The following is a 14,041-nucleotide window of genomic DNA, read 5'->3' on the forward strand; positions in this document are numbered from 1 at the left end:
TTCTATAAAAATGGAAATGTTATTTTTATAGAAATTATTAATTAGGCAGGACGGTGGAGAATAATGGGGCTGGTTGTACTTTAAAAAAACAATCCACTGAACTATTCCTGGTACAATCGCAGCTGTAAAGATACTTGTGGCAAGTCTGGTGGAGGGGATGTTACGGCATCTCATTAGACAGATTCCTCCTTGTAGTCCCGGCACGCAACAGGAGGCGTGTTCCTGTTTTATTAAGGGACCATTATTGAGGTGCTGGAGCGTGTCCAGAGAAGGGCACCGGAGCTGGTGAGGGGTGTGGAGCACAAGTCTGGTGAGGAGCAGCTGAGGGAGCTGGGGGTGTTCAGCCTGGAGAAGAGGAGGCTGAGGGGAGACCTTCTCGCTCTCTGCAACTCCCTGAAAGGAGGGAGTAGCCGGGGGGGTTGGTTGCTTCTCCCAAGGAATAGGCAATAGAACAAGAGGAAACGGCCTCAAGTTGCTCCAGGGGAGGTTTAGGATGGATATTAGGAAAATTTTTTACACTGAAAGGGTTATTAAGCATTGGAACAGGCTGCCCAGGGAGGTGGTTGAGGCACCATCCCTGGAGGTATTTAAAAGATGGGTAGACATAGTGTTTAGAGATATGGTTTAGGGATGGGTTTTGTCAGAGTTAGGTTGATGGTTCGACTAGATGATCTGAAAGGTCCCTTCCAACCGAGGCGATTCTATGATTCTGTGACCAAGTAGAAAGAAGGTCTGAAGCAAAAGTTAGTGATGGGGCTTTTCCCGTGGCACAGAAGTTGTTTCTGGCAGAGGTAGGAACTGAATGCGATTTTGGCATTTGAATATTGAGAGGTCTGAGTTCTTCTGTATAGCTAATACACGAATGCCTGGTTTTTTCTTATTCTAAGGGAAATTAAGAAAAACACTGCAATTCTGACCCAAAGCATCTTCCTCACAAAAGTAGAGCCCTTAGTACCATTATCACCTTAGTAACAAGCGAAGGCAGCTCAGCCACCCCAGCCTTTACAGTCGAGGAGAGACATTTTGCCTCTGGGAGGAAATTAAATACTCCTGTGCTGTGTCATCGCAGTACAGTACAATATGCCAATCTAGCTCCAGCTGTTCAGCCCTCATTTGGTATTTGTAGTTCTTTTGATAACAGCAGATTTGACTATGTGTGTCTATGCATGTGCACATATATACATGTAGTTACATTTGTGTGTGTGTGTGTCCAGCCACATAAGTAAAGTGTGTGCTTTGACCTTTTTTAATGCTGCCTTATTCTTGAGACTTTCCAGAAGTATCGAAATTATTCACTCTGGGCTTCCAGGACAGGCAACGGAGGGAGGGAAGGGCATTTAGAGGCCACAGACCTCTTCTGTTACCATAAATGACAACCTTTTCATAGCTCTACCCCTGATTGCTCCTTTGCAGTAGGGACCCTCATTAAAGCCATTCAAATGTCAATACGCCACCTAAATGCAGGAAGTAAATTCTTCCATGGTTTCCAGAGAGGGCATCACAGCATGCCTACATTTGCCTCAGCATGATGGCCAGCAGGACAGCCTACCAAGCACGCAGCAATGGAGTAGATGTAGCATGTGACAGGCTGCAGAGAAAGAATACAGTTATGAATGTATTCTCTGATGGATTAAAGGTTTGATTTATTTGGGTTATCCTAGGACATCTGACCTGGCTTCTCCTTGCTGATTTGGAAAGGTGCGGGTTTTTCTCAAATGCTGCTTCAGACCTGCCAGCCCAGAAGATGCCTCGGAGAGTGGTGGTGTCTCTCAGGATCAGTAGCACCCTTGGTTAGTCCCAGGAGAACCACTACCTGTTCCTCTCTGGATCTGTCATATGTTGGAGTATGATCACATTGAGCTGCAGGAGAAAGGCTGTGCCACAGGCACAGGGGATGATATGTGAAGAAGTCCCTCCATGGTCCACGTTGAGCGCACCCCTTTCTCGACACCCTCCCCAGCAGTGTTACACCCCAGGAGGCAAGGAAACAAGGGTGAGGAGCACATCCTCCCAACCCAGAGCACTGAGTTTCAGGAGCAGTGTCCTTGCCCTCTGTTCACATGGCACTGGCCTCAGTAATGCAACAACCAGTTGATTTACACCAGTAAATCAACTACAAATTAAGGAACAGTTTCAGCAACACATTTCAGGCACGACGTGCCCGCAAGCAGCGCAGAACTATCTAACACAATGTACTTGTCGGTCCACGCCAGCAGCTACATGTTTTCATTTCTGAGAAAACAGCTTCTAAAAATGTGTTAAAAGATTATTTAATATCCATTTCATGTACCATTAATTTGTTATAATGGTTATACTGGGAGCTTTTGCTTTGAACACCTTGTTAATCACTGGTGTCTGGCATTTTTTTGTGCTTATTCTGCTGTTAAGAAATTTCCAAACACAGATGTTTCAGTGGAATTTTTGTGGAGAATGTGGCAAGTGGGAAAAAACATTGCAAGGAAATTGCAATTTTCCTCAAGTCAGATATTTTCAAGCCAGACTATGTCAAAGTTCAGATGTACAAATAACCTACAAAACGACCAGATAGCATGTATAAGGTGATATGCAGGAGTGGTTACAGTCTAGAAGAAACATGGCCTCCGCATCGCTTAGTCCACAATTGCCAGCCTTTATTAGGGTCAAGTTCTCCATCCTTGAGCTCAATAGCTGTGCTCCTGTAAACTTCTCAATGTCAGCTTACCTACCCACTGGCAAAAAAAAAACCAGGGGCAGCAATTACCCTTCCTTGGCAAAGCGTTTGAAGGGTTTGGGATTATAGATCGCCATTGGATAAAAGGAAAGATTACTGCTTCCATTTAACAGCTTTAACGAACAGTGTATTGATGGTGAGATTATGTTTTATTGTTGGTCAAGTCTGTGCTGAAAGACCTGAAGCCGTTACAGGACAATCGAGCAACAACTATAGAAACATCTGTTGTGAACTGGGAAACATACTGTGATACTTTTCTAGGCAACACAGAAATTCTTTCTTCTACAATGACGTTTTTAATGTACAGTTCAACTAGGCCAGGGGAAATGTTTTTAGTTATGGAATAAACCCGACAGAAAAAAATTTTTTTCCCACTGAAAAAGTGGTAGCTGAAAAAAAAGATCCAGAAGCCAAAGAAGACTTTTTTTTTTTTCCCCCCCCACAGAAGACCAGGAAAATATTTATTTTGGAGATACCATTACACAAAAGACAGATTTTAATGCTTTGAATTTAGCGATATGGACTATAAGCATTTCAAAGCAAATTTTGCAGTAAACTCTAAAGAAAGGTTTTATATGTTTATGAAAGTTGGCTTTCTAAACTGCTTTACAAGCCTCGATCAGATAGGTATGTTAATTTTAAACTCTGCAACTACAGGGCTAACTTCACTATGACAGGGAAGCTGTTGCAATTTGGTACAATTGCTTAACCTACCTGAAATCTAAGTTCAACGAATCAAATTCCCACAGCAGAAGCAACTCAATTAATGTCACTACACTTCAGACTAATGAAAATGCCAAATTTCTCTGTTATAGTTGGACAAAACTGAGTATTCTGTCCTCAAGTTTTCCTGGCTCGGTAAAATAAGTTTTCACTGGGCTTATTATCGTGGTCAACTGTAATGTTTTGAACTGTGGTTTTGTTGAAATGCTGCTTACCCTTTGTCAAGCCAATATCCGATATTACAATTATTGGCTGAAGAGGTAGGTACTCATTTGGACTGAGAAAACATAGCTTGGGGTGAGACTCATTGGCTATTAATTTATGCAACTAAAAATTAGACATCATCTAGTTTGATAGCTCTTCAACATCTAATATGTAGATGTCTAAAGTTAGCTGAGATAGATAAATCTGTGATGACCAAAGCATATGCAAGCAAATGAGACTTAGATATAGCACAATTGAAAATAGAACATGAAAGCCAACTTTTTGCACAAAGCATATCTGGTGATCTTGCAACAAGTGAGGAAGAGAGCTTCGTACACAAAGGGCACAGGACAGTAATTCTTTGATGAACATTAAAATGTAATTCAGCCGAAGCTCAACAGGACACATTCCACATCCTTTACTTCTGGTACCATTTCCCAGAAATCCAATTTTTCACATCAAATTATTACACACTGAGAAAATTATCTTAATTCTGAGAAGCCTCCACTGTGTAGTCTTTTCCAACCTGCTCTATAAATGTAGTCCTCCAACTGCTTAAAAACCAACATCACCCTTCCTAAAAAAAAAAAAAAAAAAAAAAAAACCAGCAGAGATAAAGCACTGTGAAATGGCCCCTACAACACAATTGGAACAGATTGGGATGTGCAAAACACTCACTCCACCAGGAGCCATCCTGGCTGATGAGGTTCAAAATTGTCTTGACCTGTGGGCTAAAAAGAAGAGGTGCTTCTGGAAAGAGCAGCTCTCCAGGCTTAACTGCCTCTGCAGTTCCTCCCCCAGGATGGCTCAGCCTGCACTGTCTATCCAACTTCTAATGGTTTTCCATTTTTCCTTTTCATCCAAAAAGAGGGATGGATAAAAAGGCTTAACTCTTTCCCAGCTGAATCAGTGCCGGGGGGTGATGGGGATGATTGTCCCTGCCCATGGCAGGGGGGTTGGAACTAGATGATCTTTAAGGTTCCTTCCAACTCTAACCGTTCAATGATTCTGTGGTCCCTCCGGGCAAATCTTATCACTTGTTATGGGTTCATTATGAAGGACCTCCTGCTAGATTTCTAAGCCCTGCTGTCCCCATGTATTTCCCGCCAAGGGATGATTGTGCGGATGATGATCATGATCATGATTATAATAATTTGTTTTTTCTGATTACAAGCTGTCAGTGTATGGCAATGAAATGTTAGGCCAAAGCCAATAAATGTTGCTACCTGGGGTGTTGATCTGGTGCGAAAACAGAGGATGTGCAGGTCTGGAGCATGCTCATAGAATCATAGAATTATAGAATCATAGAATCGTTTAGGCTGGAAAAGACATTTAAGATGATCGAGTCCAACTGTTAACCTAGCACTACCAAGTCCACCACTAAACCATGTCCCTCAGCACCACATGTACACGTCTTTTAAGTATCTCCAGCAATGGTGACTCAACCTCTTCCCTGGGCAGCCTGTTCCAATGCTTGACAACCCTTTCAGTGAAGAAATTTTTCCTAATATCCAGTCTAGATCTCCCCTGGCGCAACTTGAGGCCATTTCCTCTTGTCCTATCACTTCTTACTTGGGAGAAGAGACCGGCACCCACCTCCCTACAACCTCCTCCCAGGTAGTCGTAGAGAGAGATAAGGTTATGGTGGTGGTGGGCTTCAGTCACCAAAGGAATACACTGCCTTAAAGAAAGATGTCCTTTGACTCTGCTGAACCCAGCAAGACTCACTTCTGCTTTTATTTGCTGACTTTTGGAACATGCCTATGATCTCTGAATACATCAGCCGTGCCTTTCTGTTCTCCTTGGGGGAACAAAATAATGAGAAGTTGTCCTGGTTGTAAGTGTCTCCAACTCATCAGGCTGTCCCTGCTCAGTCACTGTGCTCTGAGGGAATGCTTGACTTCAGGCACATGTTGAAGCTCTGCTGACTCCAGCAAGACTTAAATTTGTGCTTAATAGTAAACACCTGCTAACAGCATGATTTGGGAATGGAGAGGACTAACATGTCCAACTGCTTTGCAGGATCCTCAGATCAGGCCCAGAGATGGGGACTAAAGTATTCCTGGCCAGAAGTTCATAGTTAGTCTTAATGTCCTTGGTGAGGGCATATCCATGATCTACCTCCTTCCCTCAGCCTCCCAGCAGCAACCAGGCTATCTACGACCATTTCTTGTGCTGTTGAGGATGGCACTAGTTGCTGCCATCTCAGGGGGGTGTTTTCTTGCAGAGCGGACGCTGTCATTAGGAATTCAGTTGGAACCGTAGTAATTTGGGGACATCTCACCTACTGTGAGTTAATCAAGGATGGACCAAAGCAGCCCACTAGTCAGGAAAACCTCTGCTATTTCTAGGGCTGAACACTGCTTAGACCCCTTCAGTTGCTTTTTGATTATATGATGCATTTGGAAATAACACATCTGAAAAGCTCACAAGAAAGCAAACCCCAAAACAATCCAACCATCAAAAGTCTGGATTAAAGAGCACAGGTGGCAAGAAATTGTTCTCTCCTTGTATGTGGTCCCTGATGCTGATGCCTTGTTTTCACAACACTGATAATGAAAGCATTTGTATTTTTGGATGTTCTTTACATCAAAATAGGTCGTTGTATTGTACTCTTGTTACGAATGAAAGCTGATGCACCAAATGTCAAGGTTGCTCATTTGGATGAATTGATGAATATTGCCAATTTTGCTAGCAGTGTTGAGGAAAGAAATGGTAGTGAATGGGGAAACATTGACTTGATACAAAGATAAAAATATATAGATGAAGATTCAATAAGTTGGTATAGATTTAGAGATTCTACTGCTTCGAGTTAGGAGAAATTTCCCTGGTATATCTGTTGTGAGGTAGATCCTCATGTGCTAAAGGAAAAAATAAGACTTTTTTTTAGTACAAAGTCAGTTGGATCTGTGGTGTAGTAGAGAAACTGTATACCATTTTTCCCCCTATTTTCACTTATTAAATGAATTCGAGAATCATCATATTTGAAAAGGCATTAATTTCAACTGCTGTGGAGAAAACTTCTGATCAAATCAAGAGCATTAGCTTCAAGGCCACCCTTCTTCCTATGAGACAGGAAGTATCTGTGTGATAAATTAACTATGGGTGAATGCTAACTCTTTAATGAGAAAACCATGCTCTGTTGAATTCAGCCTTTCATGTGAAAGCTGTTTGGGACCTTACTGAAAAGAATGTGTTAATCAAGAGAAAAAGCATAATTACTGTCTTGTCAACAGACACAAATGGGAAAGCCTGGTGAAAATGAGGTTGAAATTAACTCCAAAAAACACACACAAAAAAAAGAGGTTTTCTATAAGGTTTTCGGAGAGCTTGCTTTACACTGCACAGTGATTTATGACAATAGGAATCTCACTATTTCTGCAATTAATATTGCTGGATGCTTCCTATTCTGAGAAATGTTAATCATAATAATGCAAATAGAAGTATTATTGCAGCTCTGCCTCAGAGTTCGTATTTCATATTGAGCCAAAGGTCCAATATTCAGCATCCTTTTCAATGGACCATTCGCATTGTATGGATAGATAAATGTGCACCAAAGGTAAAATAACTGAATTAATATAAACCAGAATAATATGTCTCTGGCACATAGCTTCCCATTTTCTCATTTTGCTGTAAGGTCCTGATTGTTCAGGCTTTTTAAACCAATAATAAATTATTGCAATGCACTGCTAATTACACCTCACTGAAGTTGTGTATAGTATAAATTGCACTGGCAATGGACTTTGAGTCTAAGTTTCTTATACTTATTTTTAGCAAGTCAAAGGCAATTCATTTCCAGCTAGGCCACATTTAAAAGTTTGGAGTGAAAAAAAAGGTGTAATTATTTCCTAATATAAGGAGAATATTGGTTGCAAACATTTTGTCCTGCATGTCTTTTGGCACTAGATATATTAATGAGAAAGGCAGAATCAAGAACACATATTAATTTTGACATCTGTTTAAAAAATAAAATGAGTATTTATAAATTTTGCTCCTGCAAATGTTTTCTAAATTGTCTTCTTCATGTTTTTACCTCCCTCTGCGCTTCTTTAGATTGTTTCTTAGCTCATTATTAGTTTCTTTATGACTGATGACGGTCCTGGAAATATTTGGTAATTTTCCTTTATCCTTCTTTTTCTTTTCTTTTTCATTTTTCCCCCATGAGTTTTGATTGGTGAGGGGGGTGGGAGAGAAGAGAAGATAATCGTAATTTTTTTAAATCCTGCTGGCTTTTATTAAAAAACACATAAACTTGAAGTTTCTTAGAATATTTCAGAGCTGATTCAGAAACATCAATTAATATTTCAGAAAATACATAACACACGTAAAGTAAGTCCATACTACAAATGCTTTTCTTAACCTTTTTTTTCTGTAGTAAAATGGTGCTTTTGATTTTCATCTAAAAGGAAGGTAACGGTCGCATGAAAACTGTTTGTCGGGAGGTCACAGTGGAGGAAGTTGTGCATGTGGACAGGGTGAGACCCTACTTCTTGGGTAACAGGAAAGTGCAGTCACAGAGGTGTGACTGGAGCTTAAATGTCCATCACATGACATTATTGTCATCTTCATAGGAAAGGAGAGATGTCCTTAGGTGGGCATTTTAAACTTTGTAGAACTGGGTTCAAATCCAGTCCAAACTTTCTCTATAACATCAAGGAAAGAACTTTGGTCCAGGTCTTCAGAAATATCTGAACATCCAGCTGAGTGAGGAGGAGGTGCCCAAATAAGTTTCCAGGCCAGATCCAACAGATATCGCTGTATGTCTTGTTCTATATCCTGTGGTATTGGATTAAGCAGTTACATGCTCTGGGTACCTGATGCTCACTTTTTCTGGCATCACTTTACATCTAGTTGGGCTCAGTCTTTCAAAATGGCATTTAGATTATGATATAGATATGTATGTACTGACATATAAACATAGATTTTTTTAAATTTATTTTAGCAATAAGACAAGAGGAAACAGCCTCAAGTTACACCAGGGGAGGTTTAGATTGGATCTTAGGAAAAATTTCTTCACTGAACGGGTTATCAAACATTGGAACAGGCTGCCCAGGGAAGTGGTAGAATTGCCATCCCTGGAGGTATTTAACAGATGTGTAGACATGGTGCTGAGGGACATGGTTTAATGGTGGTTTTGGCAGTATTAGCTTGATGGTTGGACTTGGTGATCTGAAAGGTCCCTTCAAACCTAGGTAATTCTATGATTCTATGATTTGACAGGTCATCTCAGAGATACACAGACAGGCATGGCACAGTAACTTCCCGGAGAAAGGTATAAATGCAAAAGCGACCATAATCTCTCAAGCTTTAAACATGACTGCTAAAGAAGCAGAGCTGACCACCTCCTTATTCTCTCTGTGCTGGAGCCTGTTCACAAAAATAGGAATAATAGCACTTCCCTACCTTGACAAGTAGTTTAAAAATACATATATTAAAAATTAGGTGAAGTATAGATATTATGGCAGTGGGGGACCATAAGAGTATCAAAGTCCTGAGAGAGGAGAATGAACAATTTCTTCTCACCTCCTCCTCGTTTCCAGAACTCCCAGAAAAGCATTCTGATGAGCGATAGCCTCTTCTGCTTTTGTTTTTCCTCTCATTGAAGTGAACACCAGCGAGAGAAGAGACTCACAAAATTAATTCAGATTGGCTTAGATAAGGACCCTGTGATCTTGATTAAAAACCATCCACAGGGCCATTAGCAAAGTGAGATAATAAATGAAAATGCGTCCAATCACATGAGTTTTCTAGTGGGGGAACATCAAGCAGCAGTCTTGAGTCCAGTCTTTAAACATCTTCATTCATTAGCCAAAAGACAGGAAAAGAATGCATGTTAATTAAAATCACAGATGATCCAAATTGTGAGGCACTGCATAAATCAGTGAAGATAGAGAGATTAGAAACCTTAAGCAGGAAATGACAAAACGAGATGCGGCTTTGAAAGACGCATGTGAGGGAGAAATAATCTGTATGAGGACACAATCAGCAGGAAAGAGGGCTGTTCAAGAAGCAGAATTAATGGGAGGAAGCCAAAGGATGTGGACCATGGTGTAAAGGGCAATGTAGCAGTGCAGCTATTTAAAAGTGACCTTTGTACCTTTTCAGTGGACAGCTTGGATTCAAAATTAATTTACAATTGGCAAGATTAAAAGGTCAATGTAGTTTCGGACCACATATGCAGAAACAGGTTGCCAAGGAAAGACGTGGAAGCCCACCTCTATAATAGCCTGCTACCACATCATTCAGACTTACTGATTTTTTTTTCCAATTCTGCAAGACCTTGTGCACCAGACTGTATGTAAAATAGATGCATATCAAGCAAAACGGGTAGCCTGGGAGAGTTGCTGGCCCTGGCAAGTGAGGCTTTCAATGAAACTATGCACACCCAGTTGCTACGGTTGCTTCTGAACCTCCACAGTCTCTACGGGACTTTGTCTCCCCAAGACAAGGAAAGGAGCTAAGAGAGGGGACTTGAGGCTAATCAGCTAACGAGAGGCAGAAGCGAAGAGTGCTACACCTTTTCGAACCTCCTGCTTGTGTCATGGAAGGTTTGTCACACAAGCATCGTTACTTTTAAACTGAGGCTCTTTGATACCAAAAGCAACTCGGGTAAGACAGAATTTACTGATGTGAGTGGAAAATATGAGAAGCATCTGTGTAAGACCTTAGACATTTCTCTCTAGCAAAGGTCTAAGATTTAAGAAAGGAAATATTTGGGACAACCACATAAATAGGAAAAAATTATTTCACCTTTTGAGGATGGTAAAATCACACAACAGGAAAGGAACAACTACCATGTTACTCAGAAACCCTTGAAACTACAATAGAGGAATTGCTAAATTAGTCTTTCGGCAAAAGGACGGATGTTTGCATGGTTAGCCAAGGACAGGCATTTAATTTTAAGTGCTGTACAGAAAACCTTAGTTTGTATTTAACAGATACATTTATTGCCATGGGACGAATGAGCATACCTTAGTACAGTGCTGATGTGACATTACACTAGGAACCACGTGTGCATTGATGACTGTTTCATGTGCCCTATCTAACTGTTAGCCATTGTTTTTAATTCATTTAGAATAACAAGTAAGTTAAAAATCACTAAACAAAACACTATTTTTTTTGTCTGTGTCTTTTTACAGGTAGACTGAGAACAGCACATGTCCAGGTTAAAACTGTATCCTACAAGACGTATTTGATGGATTATTCCTAGATATTTCTAAGAAGGTGAATACAAAAAGTGAGTACTAATTCCAGTGCCTGGGATGTTTTAGTTACGTTTTGTTGTTTAAAATCAAATTCTAACGGCTGCAATGTTTCTTGTGCAGATTTCTCTAATTGGAGTTGTGAGGAATTTCACTAATTTCTTTACAACATGTCTGCTACTGATTTGTGTTTATTTTTCCTATCTGACAATAATAATTTGCATTAAAGTCCCAGTCAAGGACTCTTTTTTACTGTGCCAGGCGCTCTAGAAACATAAACATTCTCTGCATGACATGACTTACATCTAAGTACAAATCAAGAAGCCATGGATAGTGACAGACAGATGGAGACCCGTGGATGTAATAAGAAAGTGCTGGTCAGTATGACAGGCGATGCTAATAGAGCATCTGCAGCCTAATGCCGCTCGGTGCTTTCTAGATATTACGGCAGAGAAAGGAAGAGAATAACAAGGTTATTTTATAGATATTTATGGGGAGCAGCATGAAAGAAAATACAAAAGCACTCATTTGAAAATCCAGCACGTGGACTTTGGAAAATGGTTGTGTGGGTTGATTGGATGCAGACAGCCTAGCTTTGATGTAAATGGAGAAGGAAATCAGCACTATATCTGCTGGACTATAGGGACAGCTGCTGAGTACTGGGGGACGATCACTTCCCTAGTCCTGCTGGCCACAGTATTTCTGATATCATCCAGGATGCTGTTGGCCTTCTTGGCCACCTGGGCACACTGCTGGCTCATATTCAGCCAGCTGTCGACCAACACCCCCAGGTCCTTTTCTGCCAGTCAGCTCTCCAGCCGCTCTTCCCAAACCTGTAGCGCTGCATGGGGTTATTGTGACCCATGTGCAGGATCCGGCAATTGGCCTTGTTGAACCTCACACCATTGGCCTTGGCCCATCAATCCAGCCAGTCTTGATCCTTCTGTAGAACCTTCCTACCTTCAAGCAGATCAATACTCCCACCCAACTTAGTGTCATCTGTGAACTTACTGACGGTGCACTTGATTACCTCGTCCATGTCATTGGTAAAGATATTAAACAGAACTGGCCACAATATTGAGCCCTGAGGAACACCACTTGTGATCGGCCACCAACTGGATTTAACTCCATCCACCACAACACTTCGGGCCCAGCCATCCAGCCAGATTTTTACCCATTGAAGAGTAGTGTAGTATTTTACCCAGTAGTGAGAGAAGAGAAAGGAACCAAAGCATTCAGAGCTGGAAGGAGGAATAAGGCAGATTTATCAAAGGAGAAAATGGCAAACAAGATAACCTGGAGAAGAACTGAGGTAGCCAAAGGAGGGCAAAACATCAAAAATGAGAGACTGAATAATTGGCTATTTCGGGCAGCTGATAAAATAGGGAGGAAATGTATGAAAAGCAAGTTCTTAAGATCTGGCAAAGGACACTCACTCGTTAGAGATATTGGAGAGTGGATTCAGTGAGATGTGAGGTATGGAAGGCAAATGGAGAAGGTCAAAAATGGAGCTGGATGTTGAAGTCTTCAGTAGCTGTAAAGAATATGTTGGTTTCAGTTAGACATGAAGGAGAGGAGAGGAGAGGAGAGGAGAGGAGAGGAGAGGAGAGGAGAGGAGAGGAGAGGAGAGGAGAGGAGAGGAGAGGAGAGGAGAGGAGAGGAGAGGAGAGGAGAGGAAGTTTGTTAACCAATGTTTTTGGAATTGCTGTCTTTAGCTGGAAAGTCTGGTGGTTTTCTATTTTGAAAGGACAAGTGGAGAATGAGAAGTTTTGGAAGGGATGGGACAAAATGGGGCAAATGGAAGGTCCAAGAAGGGAGCAAGAAGAAGGTGCTGGATCTCAGATGAAATAGTAAAGATGAGGCAATCAGAGGAAAGGATTGGAAAGTGATACATAATGGAAGTATTGTTATATTAGGCAGTTTTCTCATGAAGGAAACTGGTAAGATCTTGTATGTAGAGAGAGGTGGAGACAGCCAGAATGGGAGGCCCCACAGACAGACTCAAAATGGTACAAAGTTTTCAGAAGTTTGCATTTAGGCTAGAAAGCTAAGGTAGATTTTAAGTGGGTAATAGGCAGAACTGAAGAGAATGATTTAGCAGTTGGGAAAGATGATCTGATCAGATTTCCCCCCAGAGGTACTTCAACAGGTGAGAGAAATAGCTGGTTGTGCAGATATTTTGAAAATGGATACTGAGACCTAAATTAAGAGCTGAGTAATCTGGTCTTTCTGTTCAGGCAGTGGGAGAATGTTGTATCTCTCTAAAATATTTAGTCCATACAGCACATGAACTGCTTGTGGAGAAGTCTGTCTCTCTCTTCCTCTCTCTTGCCTTGCAGACTACTCTCTAGGGCAACTAGACACCTGAGTTATGCATGGCCATTGCCCAAAGCTAGATGGGATGAATGCAGGAATTAATGTCCCTTAAGCCCTTATTTCTCATCTGTGACATGGGGTCAAAGTCCCCCTTTGATATTTATCTTCTCTATTCAGATTTTAAAAGCTTTTCACCTGGAAGGTGTGCATACAGCACTTAGCACTACAAACGAAAGCTAGGGCACCTACAGGCTCCTGCGGCGTAAAGAAGCAGGAAATGTTCATCTCAACATTGAAAGTCTTGACATTACCGATGAATGGAGAGACTGAAATGGCTTTTAGTGAAAAAAACCTACAAGTATGGTAGGGGGAGTCCTAAAACTCAGCCCTGAATATAAAGTGATATTTAAATGAAATTGATGCAGAATTATGTTGACTTGCAAGATTAGAATGGAAGTGGCTAGTGAACACCAGTGCTTTAATCGACAATGCTGTACAGATACTGGCATAAATAATAGGAGGCAGTTTCCAAAGCATGATAACTCTGCCTGTAGGTTATGTCCAGGAGTTTGTACTTTAATCTTTGGGGAGGAAAAGCTTCCTGCTGTATGGAATTAAATTGATCACCATGAATTCATTGGGAATTGACCCTGTCTCATATACATACATACATACATACATACATATATATATACACATATATATATATGTGTGTGACATAGATATATGCATATCTAGCCTACTCAAACGAAATAAACAGTGTGTTGGGGTTCGGGTAGCTTGGAAGTATTAGGGCTGGTGTGAGCTGAAATGTTGTGTCTGCAGCCAGGATTCAAAAAGTTGAGCCCTGAGAAAGATCTCACTTCCAGATAAAGACTATGCATCA

The 14,041-nt window shown here is 41.1% G+C and overlaps 1 protein-coding gene across 4 annotated transcripts in view; it reads left to right on the forward strand.

The window, feature by feature from the left end:
* TENM4 (teneurin transmembrane protein 4) overlaps positions 1-14,041 on the forward strand; it is a 625,745-nt gene that overhangs the window by 191,154 nt on the left and 420,550 nt on the right. For all 4 annotated transcript variants that reach the window (XM_054222439.1, XM_054222458.1, XM_054222467.1 and 1 more), the window contains exon 3: positions 10,777-10,874. The gene's annotated coding sequence lies outside the window, so the exon portion shown is untranslated. The remainder of the gene's footprint in view (positions 1-10,776; positions 10,875-14,041) is intronic.

Source organism: Rissa tridactyla, chromosome 1 (genome assembly GCF_028500815.1).
Source record: "Rissa tridactyla isolate bRisTri1 chromosome 1, bRisTri1.patW.cur.20221130, whole genome shotgun sequence".
Classification (NCBI taxonomy): domain Eukaryota; kingdom Metazoa; phylum Chordata; class Aves; order Charadriiformes; family Laridae; genus Rissa; species Rissa tridactyla.